At 39.6% G+C, this 16812-nt stretch overlaps 1 protein-coding gene across 4 annotated transcripts in view; it reads left to right on the top strand.

Moving 5' to 3' along the window:
* Positions 1-16812, top strand: part of LOC121882331 (steroid hormone receptor ERR2-like) — a 99245-nt gene that overhangs the window by 32739 nt on the left and 49694 nt on the right. The window contains exons 1-2 of one of the 4 annotated variants that reach the window (XM_042390518.1): positions 10131-10183; positions 10987-11048. The exons of the other annotated variants lie outside the window; for them this stretch is intronic. The gene's annotated coding sequence lies outside the window, so the exon portion shown is untranslated. Of the gene's footprint in view, positions 1-10130; positions 10184-10986; positions 11049-16812 lie in introns of those variants that run through there. 4 annotated transcript variants of the gene reach the window in all.

The raw sequence follows: 16812 nt of genomic DNA, 5'->3' as shown, positions 1-16812 counted from the left end.
GGATCTGTAGGAGGGGGGGGTTACATCTTTGATTTGCTCCACCCCATCACAGGCGCACAGAGGTTAGTGACATTAACTTGAGCTGAGGGGGAGAGTTTAGCACTGTGGGGCTATGAAATTGACAAGAAATAGAAACTGTTCAGTGCTTTATGCTCTCCTCTCCTCGCCACAATCTGTATTTGGGCACCATGTGGGCAGAAGGAGGAGCGGGACTCATCCGGGGGTAATTAGAGTTACCCAAGATGTGTTAGTCGAGATGCTGCTTTACACTTAACAGCATTAGCCATGGCAGCGATGAAGGCGTGCTCTGATTTAACAGTTGTCACTAGACCTTGGCTGTGAGAGGCATGGGTGACTGACAGGTCGAAACGAGGCTCTCATTTGTGTGTCAGGGTGTGTGTGCATATGTGTGTGCATCTCCGCGTATGTGCACAGAAATGTGTGTTTGCACTGATGTTAGAAAAATATGGGAAGGTGAATTCTGTCACTGTAGTTTCTGTTGTTTCCTGTTAGTGTAACCTTGTAAACCAGGAACAAAAGTGTTTTGCTCTAAGAGACATATGGCGACATCAGCTGCAATTTACAAGTGACACCAGATATCACTTGCAGTGATGCACAATTATTTATATAAATAAAATCTGCTGCATTTTTTGTTTTTTGAGTTTTAAAAAAGTGTTGGCGGCTTTCTGGCTTTATCCATCAAGTGATATATAAATATTATCATAAATTGAGAGAAAATAAAGTGAAATATCCCTTTGGTTTTGTGTCATATGTGGTCACATTTAGCCACTGGAGACCATGTGAAGTGTGTATGCTTATAGCTTCTGACAACAAACGTGATTAAATTAAAAGGTTGCTGAACTTCTTTGAAACCCAATTCAACCTTGAACCTAAAAAGAAGGAGCATAATGTTGATAAGGGTACACAGTGCGGTTTAAAACTGTTCTTTAAACAAAATCAGACTCAAAAGGTAGTAAGGTCTGTTAGACGATAAAATAATTCCATGAGACAAATGTCTGGTTTTAGTTTCATTTCAGATTATTAATAAATTATCATTATATAATTATCATAAAAAGCCACTTTTTCACTTATTCCAAAAAAAGCCCCCTACAGTGGATAAATTCTATAACATAAACCGTGATGATGAAGATACTACAGTATATTTATAATCTATGATGATAAAATATCATCCATGTAACTGCAGGGAAATGATCTATTGCCTTGTTCGTGGTTGGCTGGCCAGTTTGATATTGATTTTGATCTTTTTTGCCTTTCAGTTACTGCATCTTCTTCACTGAGTGTGGTGTCTGTAGTGAGGAGATTCTGGCCTGTAACAGCACACTTTGGTTTAAAACGACTTGCCATTACTTGTGAGAAAGGCCAAATCAATTGCTTAGGCCTTGAGGTACTTTGTCTTCCTCCTGTATGTCAAGTATTCACCCCGAAGTGATGAAGTATGTCGGATTTCAGATGACAATTTTATTTTATTCCATCTGGATATCTACAGTACCTTTACTTTAACAGGTATATTGAGGGTTCTGGATGTTTCCCCTGATTTTTACCTGTCAATATTTTTATTATTAGTAGTAGTATTGCATAGTCAAGTGTACACTCTTGCAAATTCAATAATTAACTGTAAACAAAGAATACATATATATAAACCATTCTTTCTCTTATTCAGTAATGATCATATACTACAGTGTCCCAGCCCCCCGCCCCCCTCGTTAACTAATTTTAAAAGACCATCACTCCACAGATGCTTAACTTCTTTTGTAATTTCCTCATGAGTTTGTCCTACACATTTTGCACCAGTAGGTTGTACTATGACCTGCAGACCAGCAGCATGTCCGTTGGTTGGTGTGAACATTAAAAATACTCACTCTCTGAGTCCAGGCGGTGACATTCAGGCATCTCTATCAGACAGTCTCTCTCCAAAATGACACATCTGCCCTGCTAACATAAATCATCATCACACTCTGGCCCTGCCCACCCATTTTCATCCGTGTAACCAGAGCTCTGAGCATCAGCAGGAAGTGTATTGGTGTGAGCGGCCTATTGATCATTGATCTGGCGCCATCGATCCAAACCTCCCTCCCACCCTAACTCTCTCTCTCTCTCTGCCTCGCCGGCTGTAGGAGTGCAATCTGTTCGGATTCACAGGGACACTCCTGTTCATCTTTTGACTCTAATCTCCCTCTGGAATATACACATAAGCCCAGATAATGAGAATAAATGTCACTTCTGACTGCTACTCTTTTTTCATGTACGACTTATCGCCTTTGATCAATATTTTTGACTTCAGGTCCAGGAATCACCTTGTGATGCTGCATAATATGCACCTTCTTTTGTTTCTGTGAGTGTTACTTTTAGTTACTAAATACTACAAGACAACACACAAACCAATTAACGCTTACTGTAAAACTTAAATTTTGATTGATGTGTGCAAATTTTGGCCTCTTTAAATGTTTTTGCAATAGAAGTAATCTAACAATCAGATGGTATTGATAATAATTCATGCAATAAATGAAAATATTACAATATATTCTATATAAATGTCTGTTATACATTGTAATAAAAGGCAGAAAGTGGCAAAAAGATTCATATTACAGAGTTCAATCCTGATCTCTTTATCAGTGGTGCAAATGGCCGACAGTAAAAGCCACAACTGTATGATGAGCAGATCAATATACACGTAATTTACAAACTACAGGGCAGGTAATCAATGAGTATAAAAGTGTATGAAATATACATTACAGGAATTCTGCTATAGCGCTGACCACAGACTTAGATAAATGGCCAGGCCATTTATTTTTGTCAGTATTGATTATTCAATCCAGAGAGTTCACCAGAATCGTCTGTCTTCTCTTCTCCTTTTCACTCGATCTTCTCCTGAAAGCTGATTTATGATCTAACAGGTCAGATGAGCAGCTGTTGGTTAAAACACTTTGGAGATGAATAAAAGTGAGCTGAAGTAAAGAGCGTTTAATGTGATTTTAAGAAGCAGCTTGCCTTGATTAAGATGCAACTTTATCAGTTGTATTTTAAATTTCAGCATTCAAAGAGACTGATTTTGTGAATTATATGTTTATACTGTAGCAAAGCATTCTGTGTGGAGCCTTATATGCCATCCTTTCCATTTTCAAAATGCAAAGTGAAAATCCCACTCTGAAAAACCGTACGGTTGTGGCTAAAATGCACTTCAATCTCCAAGTCATTCCTCTTTAAGATCTCTCCTTGTTTTTAGTTTCAGTCGTTTTTTAGTTGAGTCCTCTCACAGTCGAGGGTTTCCCAACTCCACACACCCTGAACGTGCCTATTGCATGTCATTAGAATAACAAATGCACTGGAGCTCCTGATTTAGTGTGGCGCTCTGGCCCCTGATGTATATTAATACCACAACACTGCACCTCTTACCCAGGGTTCATCATTCATCCGGGTAAAAGAGGTGGAATTGAAAAGCAGTCCTTGTTTTTGCTGGAACCTGGATCACAGTCATTTATTGTGTCATGAGACAGGGCGGCCCCTCTGCACGTCCTTCACCTCCACGTGCAATGCCAGCTTCTATTAGATGCGTAAGTGTGTTTGTGTGCTATTCTGTGAAACATGCAGATGTAAACAGGGGATGAGAACATACTGCAACATGAAATATTTGTGGCAAAAGTAGAATGAAAGTAAAATGTAGTTTATTATTTTAAATGTCCTTCATTGCTGTGTCTTTTTTTGTTCACTAGTGATTCCTTTATCATCAAAATGTGCCTGTTGTGTTACGTCCACATTTTTGAGGCCAATACCAAAGTGAAAGAGTGAAGGATTTGCATTTCATTTCATTTCATGCATATTTTTAATCATGTCTCTTTCTGGCTCTGCCCAACGTTCCCATTTCAGCCTGGTGAGATTTTCATTGAGTGAGTGGTACAGCTCTGGGCTCAGTTAAGTGATGACTGTTGGTGACAGATTGTCCTCCACCACATTGCTAGCACTTCTCCCAGACAGACCGTCCGTCCCTTTTTCATCTCTTCCTGAGTGGACGTGAGGGCTCACCCAGCAATACAAGACAAATAACACTTCTGCCAGGCCATCACTCTTTCCAGCAACGAGGCAGCTTTCCTTTCAGTTGACTGTAGTCCATGTAGTACCAGACTCAGCATCACTGCAGCTTCTTCTATAGTTCCCTGACCGTCCCCACTGGACTGTCATGAGTCTGAGTAGAATGTGCAAAGCTATGTGATGTGTATGTTTCTGGTAATTTACAGTGTAGGAAGCTGATGCTAAAGTAAATTTCCTGTAAAGGAAATGACCGGAAAGGTTAGTTTTGGTAATTTTAGTATATGTTTAGTGAAGGTACTTCATTAATCTGATTAATGGTTTTATACAGTAACCTCATTTCACAATAGTACTGCATCAAAAAATGCAGCATGCTCATTCATTTAAATAGGACCACTGCATTGGCAGAGCTGGGTGCCACAAAAAAAGAGAAAAAAAACTTGAAAAATCCAAAAATTTGGCTTAACTTTTGCTACAGCACAGCCAGAAATCATCTGTAATTCATAGGGTTGGCCAATTAAATAGGTGCAAGCACTGTTATCCCTGAAGAAATACATAAAATTTGTTGAAACTTTGATGCCTGCAATAAGATTGCTCACCTGTCTGTTGTGGCCTCTGACAATCTAAGAAGTTCCCATCACCAAAGTGGAGAAGCTGGAAAGACCCACAATGTCTCAGCAATATCAGATTTAATGGGAACAGGGCTCTGGAACTGCCTATCACTAACCTTACTGAAAAATACAACTGCTCCAAAGTAGGGCTGGATATGACCCTGACTCAGGATGCCACAGTACGGGTGGCAGCTCCCGGAGCGGCAGCAGGCAGAAAGTGGAACCTATCTGAGGCAGTGCAGCAGGTGAAATCTTGCTCTCTCATCTACACTGTTCTTCCCAGTCCCAAGAACCTGAACCAGTGGCTTGTGGAAGACCCATCATGTCCCCTTTGCCAAACACTAGCAATAAGGCACATACTCCCCAGCCACAAGACCAGTCTCACCCAAAGACGCTACATCGGAGGCACAGCCAGGTCCTTCAGCCACTGGCACTAGTGCTGGAAGAAAGGAGGACTAACAACAATGCCCTCTGTCCCCCAACCAGTGGCTTCTCAAACATCATGGTCTTTGCACCAGCAGGAAAAAGTACTAAAGAGGTCAACTGCAGGAAAAGAATCAATCCCTACTGGGATTGAAAGCAGTGTTGGAAATTAACTTTTTCTTCCACACAACAAGTGGCTGGTTGATTCTAAACTCTACCAGCCACTCATATTTTCTTACAAGCCACCAATTTGTAATCGCACTTTTATACTTTGACTGATTTACGTTACTCTCATCGAAAACTAGCCAGTCACATAACTAAAAAAATTGCTTTTTAACTTTTGGTTTGTGAGTTTTCTCCTCTTGCGCAGGTATACTGACATCAGCATTCAGCCATGGCTGGTGAGTTGAGCAAATTCACCAGCCACTTCACAAATTCACTGGCATTTGGCCGGTGCTAATTTCCATCCCTGATTGGAAGATGAAGGTAGATCTAGACCAGAAGCTCAACTTCTCAACAGAGGTCATTACAACAAGTCTCGGTCTGGATCTGATCCTGTGGTCAGCCTCACAAAAGGCCTTGTTCATCATAGAACTGATGGTGCCATGGGAGGGTGCAGTTAGTGACGCATACGAACACAAAAAGCTGAAGTTCTCTGATCTAGCAACTGAAGCAGAACAAAAGGGCTGGAGAACACTGGTGCTGTAGCCATGTCAACCACTAAGCTGCTGAAAGGGATGGGAGTCCGAAGACAGGCCCTCCAACAGGCTATCAATTCACTGGCAGAGGCTGCTGAGCAAAGCAGCAACTGGCTCTGACTGAAAGGAAACAACAAGAACTGGGCAGCAAGATGACCACCAGCCAGCATGAGGGGTAAAAGCAGAGAGGGTGCAGCTGGGAGGCCAGGTGTCCCTGTTGAGCCTTCTGGAGGTGTTATGGACTCATCAACAAAACACCAAGGACGGAGGGTGCCCACTTGATGACCCCAGTGAAGCTTCTACCCCTACCCCCACTGCTGGTTATGATTTACAGTCCGCATAAACATGGCTGAATCATTGACAGAAGAAACCCAGACTCGACTGATCCTCCTGAAGTTCTGTTGCTGTGTGGGCCTGTCAAAGAAACATTAAGGAAGGAGGTTGCCCACCGGATGACCCCAGTGAAGCATTTACCCCACCCCTTCTCAAGGAATGATTGCTGATTATAATATGGTATTGTAAAACCAAGTCCTATGAGCTCAACTGCACTTTGTAGCCAATGTTTACAGTACAGGTCAAAGTGTTTAGATGAAGGAACGAAACACTGTGTGGAGAGCAGTATATAGGGATGAAAGGAAACAACATTGCTCATTGCTAAAACTAAACGTGAAATTGAAATAAGCTCAAATAAGTCAGATTCTACAGTTTAATACACTACCTGTAAAGTCTGAATACATTCATACATAAATGTTTCGTCTCTGATGGCACAGTCAAAATGTTTCGACCAAAAAACAAAACGAAAAAACAACAAATAAAATCATTGATGTATTTTAAAATATTGGCTGGTGGTTTAATGATATGATTTGGAGAAATCTGACCACAAATAGCATTTAATTGTGGGTTTTACAAATTACTGTAGTACAATTTTACCTGATTTTCCCCAAAAACCTGGTTTCAAACATAGTGCTGATCAGAATGATTCAATCTAAAATTGCAAATGACTGCACATTTAAAGCAAAGAATTATCCTTGAAGAAAGAGAAAGGGAAAATCTTTTTACAAAAAGGGAAAATTTCTTTTCACCTGAACTGAAACCTGAGGTAAATGGGTCGTCTGTTTAACGGTGTATCACTACTCTACCTGCCTATTACTCAGGAGGATGTTGGTGTGAACGTGCTTGTATGAAAGAGGAGCTTAGGTTGGATCCTGAGGCCACACTCCCCCTGCCATCGCCCTGGGCAATTATGCTGTTTTTGAAATGGAAATGGATGACATGTACATGTGTTATTGTGTGTGCGTGTGTGTGTGTGTGTGTGTGTGTGCATGTGTCACTGTGTGGGTGGGTGGGTATACATGTAGGTGTGCGTGTGTTTGCATATATGTCTGTAGATATGCGTGCGCGTCCCCGTAACTTATCTTAAAAGCACCTAACTCCACTGGCACCCCAGCGCAGCAGCAGTCAAATACAATAACATCTGAAAGCTCTGCTACCTTGTGCTCACTCGGTCCATAGAAGGGACCCTCCAAAACTCAGAGCCGACAAAGAACATACCTTCAATTAGCCAAACGATTAACATTTTAGAGGAAGTCTGTGTTTGGGTCCCTTGGGTTCCCTGCATTCCCCACCAGTCAGCTTTTCATATTCAAATCCACAACATAAAAGTTAGCCATATCTAATCCTAAAAATGGGTCTTTTACTATTTTGTAAGGAGATAATGCCTGAAGTTTTTGCAGGCGGTATAATTGCCAGGTTACCATTATGTTTAACAATTATCATGGGCCATAGGTGCTTCTACGAGTCAGAGCAGACAAAGCTCCTAGAACCAGCATAAAGCTGCCTGATATTGTCTTTTCTAATTTAGTAGGCGATTAGTCAATCATACTAACCTACATTCATTTAAACGAGTTCCTCTCCGGGGGTAGCCACAACGCTTGAGTGGATTTGTGGTCATTATCATGTTGTGCTGTGGTTTGGTCTTCTCCATAAGAGACGCCACTATTGATTTGTTTCATTTTTGTGTCTGGCTGCTGTCACTTCGCCATGGCATCTTGGTGCTGGGTAGGAAGGGGTTGCCCATCTGCCCGCCTCCATGACTGAGGATGACAGGGTACAAAATGGTATTGTGTGGTCGCTGTAAACTTTGTGTGAACTTACACTACACTCCTGTGCCTCAGACACTTAACCTGGGGTTAGGTGAAGTGAATTTCTCTCAAATATGTCACTCACAGGATACACTGAGGTGTCTGTGTAACCTTTTTTGTGAATTTAGAATCAGCTTTTTCAGACTCAAAATTCATGGCAGTATGCTGTCAGTTCTTATTAATGCTAGACCTCACATTCAGTAGACTCAAATTCTAACTGCATTTGCATTAATCCACTTAAAACTGTCTTATTTAACCCAAAATAGTTTAAAGAATTATAGGTAAATCATTATTTATTAACATTTTTACTGTATAATATGAAATACAAAAGGAGATTAATTTAAAAAAAACTCACTCTGGTGAATTGAGACATTGACTGAGTTGAAGGAAACACCCTCTGAAATGTTGAAATTATGTATTGATTTTTCTCCTGTCTTTCGCCCCGATGCCTCTGGGTAATTGCCTCTTTGCTGCTGCTGCCACAGCTGAACTTAACCATCAGGGTATCTCAGTTTGTCAGTGTGTATGTAGACTCAGGTAGACAACACCACTGACTTCTGTTGCATCATGTGTCTCCACCATCATAAGTAGGGACACTGCAGGGCTGTGCTGTACTTTAACTTTTTAGGATGTAACATTGGAACTGGAGAGCTCATAGAGTTTATACTGTACACTGGGAGGTTGTAAACTGTATATCTGGGGTAAAAACATAATTAATAATGTTACTTACAGTATAAAAACATCAATTCTAATGATGTGTTGCATTAAAATACAATTTTAAACTTTTTATTGACCTACATTTGTCAGTACATGTAAGATGAAAAAACATTCACACACAAAATTGTTCAGAATATTGTTCAGTGATAGCCATAATTTTTCTGGCTACTTTTTATAATTTGGCCTACTGGACGTCTGAGATTGGGACATCCACTTGCATATAGGGCCACTTTTGACCATTTTGGTCAAACACCCAGTGAGAACATTGATGCCACTTTGGCCAAATATGACGACAATCTGGACATTTAATTTGATCCACTACTCCTTGGAGTATTCACTGGAAAACCATGTTGCTCCCAAACAGGGAGATGATTGAGTTTGAGGGGTTGATGAAGCGTTTGCATTTGCTATACCACTTATACAAATGGGATGAACTTACATGACAAATATGTTAAAATAACCTCAATTTAGGGTCCACTAAAATCATTTAGCTACCTTGCACATCTTACAGTAAGACACTGACAAAGTTTTCTGGGTGGAACCTACACATGTGAATGTATATGTTCAGCACGTGCTAAAACAGAAAACGGAAAACACATTACATTAAACACAAACATAATTCTTTCACTCAAGTTCAGCTGTTATTTCTCTGTATTGACTACAAAACCATTATATTATCAGCAAATTTATTCAAACCTTGAAAAATTGCATTTTATAGGACAAGAGATAAATGTATCATGGTAAAACAGTTCACTTTGGTTAGTGTTGGGGAAAGATCTTGTTTAGAGAGTAACTTAACGGGAGCTACATTGATTAGTCGATCAACAGATAATTAATTTCCAACAATTTTGATAATCAGTTAGTTGTTTCGAGTCATTTTTTAAGAAAAAAAATTCAAATTCACTTGTTTCATTTTCGTAAATGTGAATATTTTCTCTCGTTAGATAGTAAACTCTTTGGGTTGTGAACTGTTGGTCGGGACAAAACAAGAGATTTTAGATTGCATATTGGACTTTGAGAAATGGTGATTAAAATGTTTCTCCATTTTCAGACATTTTATAGACCAAACGACTAATCATTATTAACTGAGAAAATAATCAACATATTAATTGATACACACTAACCCTGAAAAGCTGTTTTTGCTAACCTCTAGTGGTATTAAGTCTGACCTTGCTTCAGGTGTCCTCCAGGAACCTTGTGAGATCACTGTTGGGTAAGGTCATGCCGAGGTGGAACAGGCTTGAAACTTTAAGCCAGAGAGGGCAGTAAAACACAGTTTTTTATCCCGGTTATCCTAGGACCAGCGTGCAGGATTTAGTGGCATCTAGGTGTAGAGGTTGCAGATTGCAATCAACTGAATACACCTCCCCTCCCCCTCCCCTTCCAAGCATGTAGGAGAACCTACAGTGGCGCGAAACTCAGGAAAAACATGAAAGGTCCTCTCTAGAAGCAGTGTTTGGTTTGTCCGTTCTGGGCAACTGTAGAAACATGGCGGTGCCACATGGAAGAGGACCTCCTCCCTATGAAGATATAAAGGGCTCATTCTAAGGTAATAAAGACACAACAATTCTTAATTTCAGGTTATTATACACTAATTAAAACATACTTATGAATATTATATTCTATTTCTGCAAAGCCCATTCCGCTAGATGCCACTAAATTCTACACACTGCACCTTTAAGTTACTCCATAAATGTTAATACAGTAATGTTGCATTTTTCAATATTTAACTAAGACCACAATCTGTCCCTATGTGGTTCTGGCACAGTCACAGCACTTGGTTAATCATGCTTTAGTTGCTATGAGTGGATAATGTATTGCAAGAGTGAAAATTGTTGGAAAACAAATGAAATTTTGATATTGTCAGTCAGCATATTGTGAATACGTTCAGTGTGAATATTTTGCAAGTTGGCAAATGCATTCATTAAAATTATTTCCTGATTATGATAATAACAAAATTTAACCTGGGCGGCATTACGTTTCCCCCAAAATGTATTTGTTGTTGCAAATTAGTAGGATGTTAACATAATTTCTAGTGACAAGGTGGCCACAAGGGCCACCCAGAAGAGAAATGTAACCTCCACCTCAAACTCCCCTTCTAATAAACTGTCACACAGTCATGATACAACACAGGTTCTTCCAAATTAATACAAAAAAAAATCTTTGTATTTTTTAATATATTTACAGCACATTAATTAACTGCTATTGCTCAACACCTTAATTATTAAAGTACCATCATATTAGCAGTGTTACATTCCCCTCAGGTTTCAACAAGTATGACCAAAAGTCTGGAGGTGAAGCCTCGATTGTGCCGTGTCAAAGGCAAACTACCGCACTGCCTCTGTTTGACAGGTGTCAACGTCGGTGCTACAGAGGATTTAATAAGCAGGACTTTTGGCTGGGAGTTGACACAGGTGGGTCACAAATGTTTCTACCTTTGTACGTATGACGGATACTGATGAAAGCTTCTGACAGCTGGAACATTATGTTTTGAACTTGGCAGAATAAATTATTATTTTCATACCGGTGGCAAGAGTGAGGTCTCATCCCAGTACTGCACTTTAATTTTGTCAGGATGCTTGACTACCTTCTGAAAATGGAAGACAATGAACACTCTGTATAAAATGTCTTTTTTAGGACAATGAGCCTTGTGGGCTTTAGAGAAAGATGAAGACAAAGTGTTGATGACAGTCCCTAATTCCCAAGATCTAGAATAAATGTTTTCTTCTTTTTTGGTCCAGAAAAGAACTCTATCCATCATTAAGTTTTAGGAGCAGTCTTACAGAAAGTCTGCTCTTTTTTTCCAGGTCTAGTTGCGGTTCATTTAGATGAAAGGCACCTAGATTAGACTTTTTTTTAAGGTTAAACTCTCATTTAATGTGATTTGGCGTGACCTCTTTAATGTTCATAATGTGTTTTTCTAAAACTGACACACATCTTGGCAGAATCACAGAGTGTAGCGAACATTAGACACGAAAATGGGTAAAATTGATTCAAATTCCATTGATGTGGCATTGTCTCACTCACTCGAAAAAGCGAATGAAGAAAGAGCTGTGGTAAATTGCTCTGTGAATGTGGCTGCTGAAACCAATACTGTTTTCTTTGCTTTGCTAATTATTAATTACCCATCTCCATGCATATGTGTTTATTCCTAATTGTATTTGATGGATGACTGGCAGCTTTGACACCTCATTAGACCAGATTAATTGAACGACACAATATTTATGTCTCGGCAATGACCAGTTATCCTACCATCTATCATTGAGATGATCTCGCTGATTGAAAACCACTGGTCCGTGTAATCCTAATTATTTGGAATTAGAAAAGAATTTATAGCTTCTTGTGGCGTTTTTCTGTGATGACGGCAAATTGGAAACATTAAATGCATAACGAGGGAGAAAATGAGAGGAAGACACAATCATGGAATTAATGTGGGTGAATGTCGGAGAAGGGGGAAGGGCGCATAAAACAAACGAGGTGCTTGCCTTATAGACCCACAGTTTTTCACTGCACTGCACAGTCGGAGACGGAGACCGTCACAAGCAATGTTTTTCTTGAGACTCTGGCATAACATTTGTCTCTTTCTCATAATTCTGAAAGGGAATGCCCACAGGATGCCTATTTAGAAGAAGGGTTACTTTTTTTCACATTTAACTAAACCTATATATTCTCCAACTCCCTATCCACTCACTTCCAAACATGCTTCTGCAGAACATCTCGATCCATACTCTTGTCTTTTATTAAAAAGTTGGCTGAGTGCTCAAAAAACATTTCCACTGAACTTCATATAACCCTCCTCTAACTTCTGCAAAGCTTTGCCCCTCATGGGAGGAGCACAAACTAAAATCCAGCATTTGAGCTCACAGAGAAGCAACAAGGCCCAGAAGAGTGGAGCTTTTACTATCATACAGTATAGGAAAGCCTCAAGGAACAGACTTCTTTCCCAGGTAGTGAGAACTTCCTTAAGCTTATTTTTCCAACTTTTCAAGTTTTCTAACACCATTAGCTGGCTCCCTTGTGGTCTTGAAAGCGGTAGCACTGATTGAATTAAGCTGTTTGCCTCTTTGAGACATTTTGACAAGCTTTTCTTACACATAAGTCAGTCAATGCCATAGCTACACGTTCCCAAACCAATTTGCACATACAGCACGCTCACACACACACTTGTATATGTATGCACATATCCAGATGCACACGCCCACATAAAATACAGTACACATCAAGGCATGCACATTGCACACATGTACAAATACAAACTGAATCTGACAAACCATCTATAGAAATCTGCTGACCAGAATCACTCAATGGGATATAGACCAAAGACATTCCTAGAAGCAGCTCTATAATTCCATTTACACCATAGTATTTTAATCAATTTAACTGGCCTTTTTAGATATACTTGGCTCAAAACACTCTTTCTAGTTTTAAAAATAGGACAAATGGTCTTTTGGAATCAACTGGGGAGAAGTTTAATCTCATTGAATGGAGCCAAAGCCAGACGTTTAGCTCCACACAGTGTAGAATACAAGATTATACCGGCCTGATATAGCCCTTCCACTACCCGTTTATTTTTATCCTCTATTAAGGCAGCGATATCCTTAAAGGCTGCCAAAATTATCCTGTAAAAATGCTGACTGGGAAATATGAAAGGTTCCAGGCAGTTCTAGTAAGCAATCTGCGCGCATGGTGGAGCAATGTGACTGCTGTGCTTGCTATACCAACAGGGGTGACCCCAGTTGGATGGAGAGGTGAGACTAAATGAAAGTCATCCCTGGATCTTAGGGGAGCCAAGTCTGGAATACCAAGCCTCTCCTCAAAATGAGATTTACTGCCAGCAGAGGCTGCTTTACATAAATGTTTGTTTTTAGTATTATGTTCATCAGCACAGTGTAAACAGATTGCAACGCAGGCAGTTTAAAATCCAGTGGACCTTTTTTTTTCTTCCTTCACTTTTCGCATCAGGCTTGAAGCTTTCAGGTGTGTGTGTGGTCAGTAGCTATTAGAGCCACGCACTGAAAAAAATGACTGTATGAATGAATTTTTTAGCAGCTAAAATCAGAGGAGTGTTGTTTCACAGAAAGATACACCACTGACTCACTAAGCAGTTTGACAATTTTTGCCCGTGGAGGTAATTTATACAGAAACAGCCTCTTTTATCGTGGGATTGGGACGAGCTAAGAGGATAATTTCCTTATCAAACACACTCTAAGTCATTTGAAATAGAAAGTTTTGTACTTAAGTTAACCGTTCCTCGGAGTGAAGCTGATAATTGAAGAGTTACTAGTTCCCTGCGGGTGTTCTGAGACGTTGAAGTCGGTATGAGCCCAACTGGCAGCTCCGTGACGTGAATTCAATGAACACACCAGTTTTTTCTTCTCGCAGACATATTTTACAAGGCTTACTAATGCACAACTTTATCACTACTAATATTACACAGAGCAGTGTACCTAAACATATAAATGAAATGCAGGTCCATGTATTTTAATATAGAGAAAGTCATTATGTTTTGTCTCATCAGTCTGTTTGTCCAGCTGATGCTCAAAGCAACCGTGTACAGTTACCCACTTTTCTTGGCGCTAGCTGTTTTATCTGCAGGGTCTAGACACAGCAGGCTTGCTACGTACGCATAAGCGTCATAAAGCTTTAAAGAGCTGACACCATGCGGGCCATTTTTGCCAGCTGCCTTATTGGAATGAACTTGAGATGAATGTATTGATCTCGTTTCTGGATGGCAATGACACAACCTGGCTTCGGTTTAGAGGTGACTCCATCCAGACCCTCTTGTGTTATGCAGGTGACGTAGACAAGTCGCTGAGGATTCGACTGGTGTCAAGGAGCTATTTAAAATTAGAGCATGAAGGGGGAGGGAGGGTGTACAATTGATTTTGTTTATATTTGATGTGATTAAACACAGTGCAGGCCATTTGCTGTTCCTCGAATCACAATCATGGCTTTCACTGGAGGGTAGTTCAAGCCACACGCAGCACAGGTTAGAAAAATGTCCTCAAGGTAATATATGCCATTTGGCGATTGCCTTTAACCAAAGTGTCTTATCATGATTGAAAACATTTTAATAATGAATGGTGCAGTGAGAACAAAGCTCCTAACCTGGATAGTGTTGGTGCCACAGTACAGGACAGCACCAATAAAAGTGGACAATATAATTTAGAAGTTCATAAAAAGAAATGTTCTTTTGAAATGATGACAATAGAGAAAAAATGCAGTTTATGTACTAAATAAAATGCAATCAAATAGTTGGATGAAGACTGCTCAGGTGATAAAAGTATTGATTCATCATCTAAATATAATTAGAAAACATGTACACACACTATAAGTGCTGCAGGTGCTTACATAAAGTGCAAATAGACAAATAAGAGAAGCTATGAATATGGACGATACAAAATATTCTCCCAAAAAATAATCAGAATTTCACTTGGCTTTTTGGACGTATTCTGCCTGTTGCTTGCTACTAGTGATAACACGTCAAACCACCACTAAACTAAATGATCAGGTGTTAACAGACCGCATGGACATTTCACATGATGAAGTGATGTCACAGCAAAAACATGCTAGAGATCCCAGCATACATTTCCCTCCCTCATTGTGTGAGTCCAGCTCTCTCAATCAAGATATCCGAGTCCCGCTACGAGTCCCTGATTAACACCACTGCTTGTGTAGTTTTGTTTTAACCGTCCTCAGTTAAATGAGAAATTAAGAGGCAAGAGATAGAGGCTAATAGCATTTATTAACCCAGCGTGAATGGGCAGCAGGGCGGCAGCGGTCCTCCACCAGCCCTGTCTAGTCCTGGTGGCTCAGTCAGCGTGGCCCAAAGAGGGAAGTGGAACATAATAAAACCCAACAAATGCACCCAGCTGATTAACGCAGCCCTGTGGCTATAGTAATTATCCCTCTCCACACTCCTCCAGCAGACGAGCCAAACAAGTGTGTGGCAGTGAAAGAGAAATGTGCAAATGATGGATCTGTGGGATTCAGTGTCTATAGTGAGCTTTACGTAAGTAGTTGAATAACGACATATTTCTGTTGTTGTGGCTGAATGAGAAGGTGGAAAAACTTAAAACATCCAGTATTTTGTCCTGGTTTGCATTATCTGTGTACAATATTTTAATTTTTACAGTTAGGGTTCAAACTCCGTATTAGATGTGTTTTGGCAGAGGAAAATAAAATTAATACTTTAAATGAAAAGGACATCCAGAAAGGTGCAAAACAGGAACATTATCAAACTCTTTGTGTTTCAGCCAAATTATTATTTCTACTTTATCTAATTAATTACCTTGAAGATAGAGCTGTGCGCCACATATTGCTCCTTGTTCCTTAATAGAAATATATTTTGTTAGTTAAATATCAGCAAGTAAACATGCATCATGATATAATTATAATATTTTTACACACTGTTTTGGATCATGGCCCTTCACAAAACAAGAGAGATAATAAATATCAATCTCTAGATTTTTTTTCTCCTTATTAATTATTCTACTGAGCTGAGAAATAAAAGACGGCACAGTTTGTTCAGTCATAACTTTAGTTGTTTACTTTATAAGAGAAAGGTGTCATTTGCTACCATTCAAATATAAACCAAAAGTTAATAATGCAACAAACACATTATATGTAAATAAAAACCAACAATTACTAAATAAACTAATGGAGTTTTGATTAATTTCTTCTGTCGTAGTTTTTCCTTTTTTTGTCATTAATTTGATTAAAGCAGCCATTGATTGATTTATCTTTAACGCGTGGCAGCTCTTTCACTGGTGTTCAGTGGCTGATGTGAAATATGGGCCAAATAAAACTTTACAGCCATCAGGTCCATTGCAAACTATAATGCTTCTTAGTAATTCAAACACTTCTACTGTGGCAGCTCACTGATCGTTACATCACATCAAATTAAGGAAGCTACTTCACTTTCTGTTATTCTTTTTTGAAAAATATGTCATTTTGTTTGTTGATTGAAAAAGCAACATCAAATCATACATTAATTCTGAGTTTTTTGTCGTTCAAAGTCGACATTCAACAAATGTCATGAGTATCATCTGCAGTTCATCCTGTTGTGTTTTTCTGCTCTGCTTTACTTCACTGAGCTGCTTGCTGAGCCACCGGGCCACACGTGATACACTGTCTCTGTTCAGAGGTCAGAAGGTCAGACATAAAGGGCCAGTTTGC

Source organism: Thunnus maccoyii, chromosome 17 (assembly GCF_910596095.1).
Source record: "Thunnus maccoyii chromosome 17, fThuMac1.1, whole genome shotgun sequence".
Taxonomy (NCBI): domain Eukaryota; kingdom Metazoa; phylum Chordata; class Actinopteri; order Scombriformes; family Scombridae; genus Thunnus; species Thunnus maccoyii.
The sequence above is the reverse complement of the archived record's forward strand: the minus strand, read 5'-3'. Positions and strand labels throughout refer to the sequence as shown.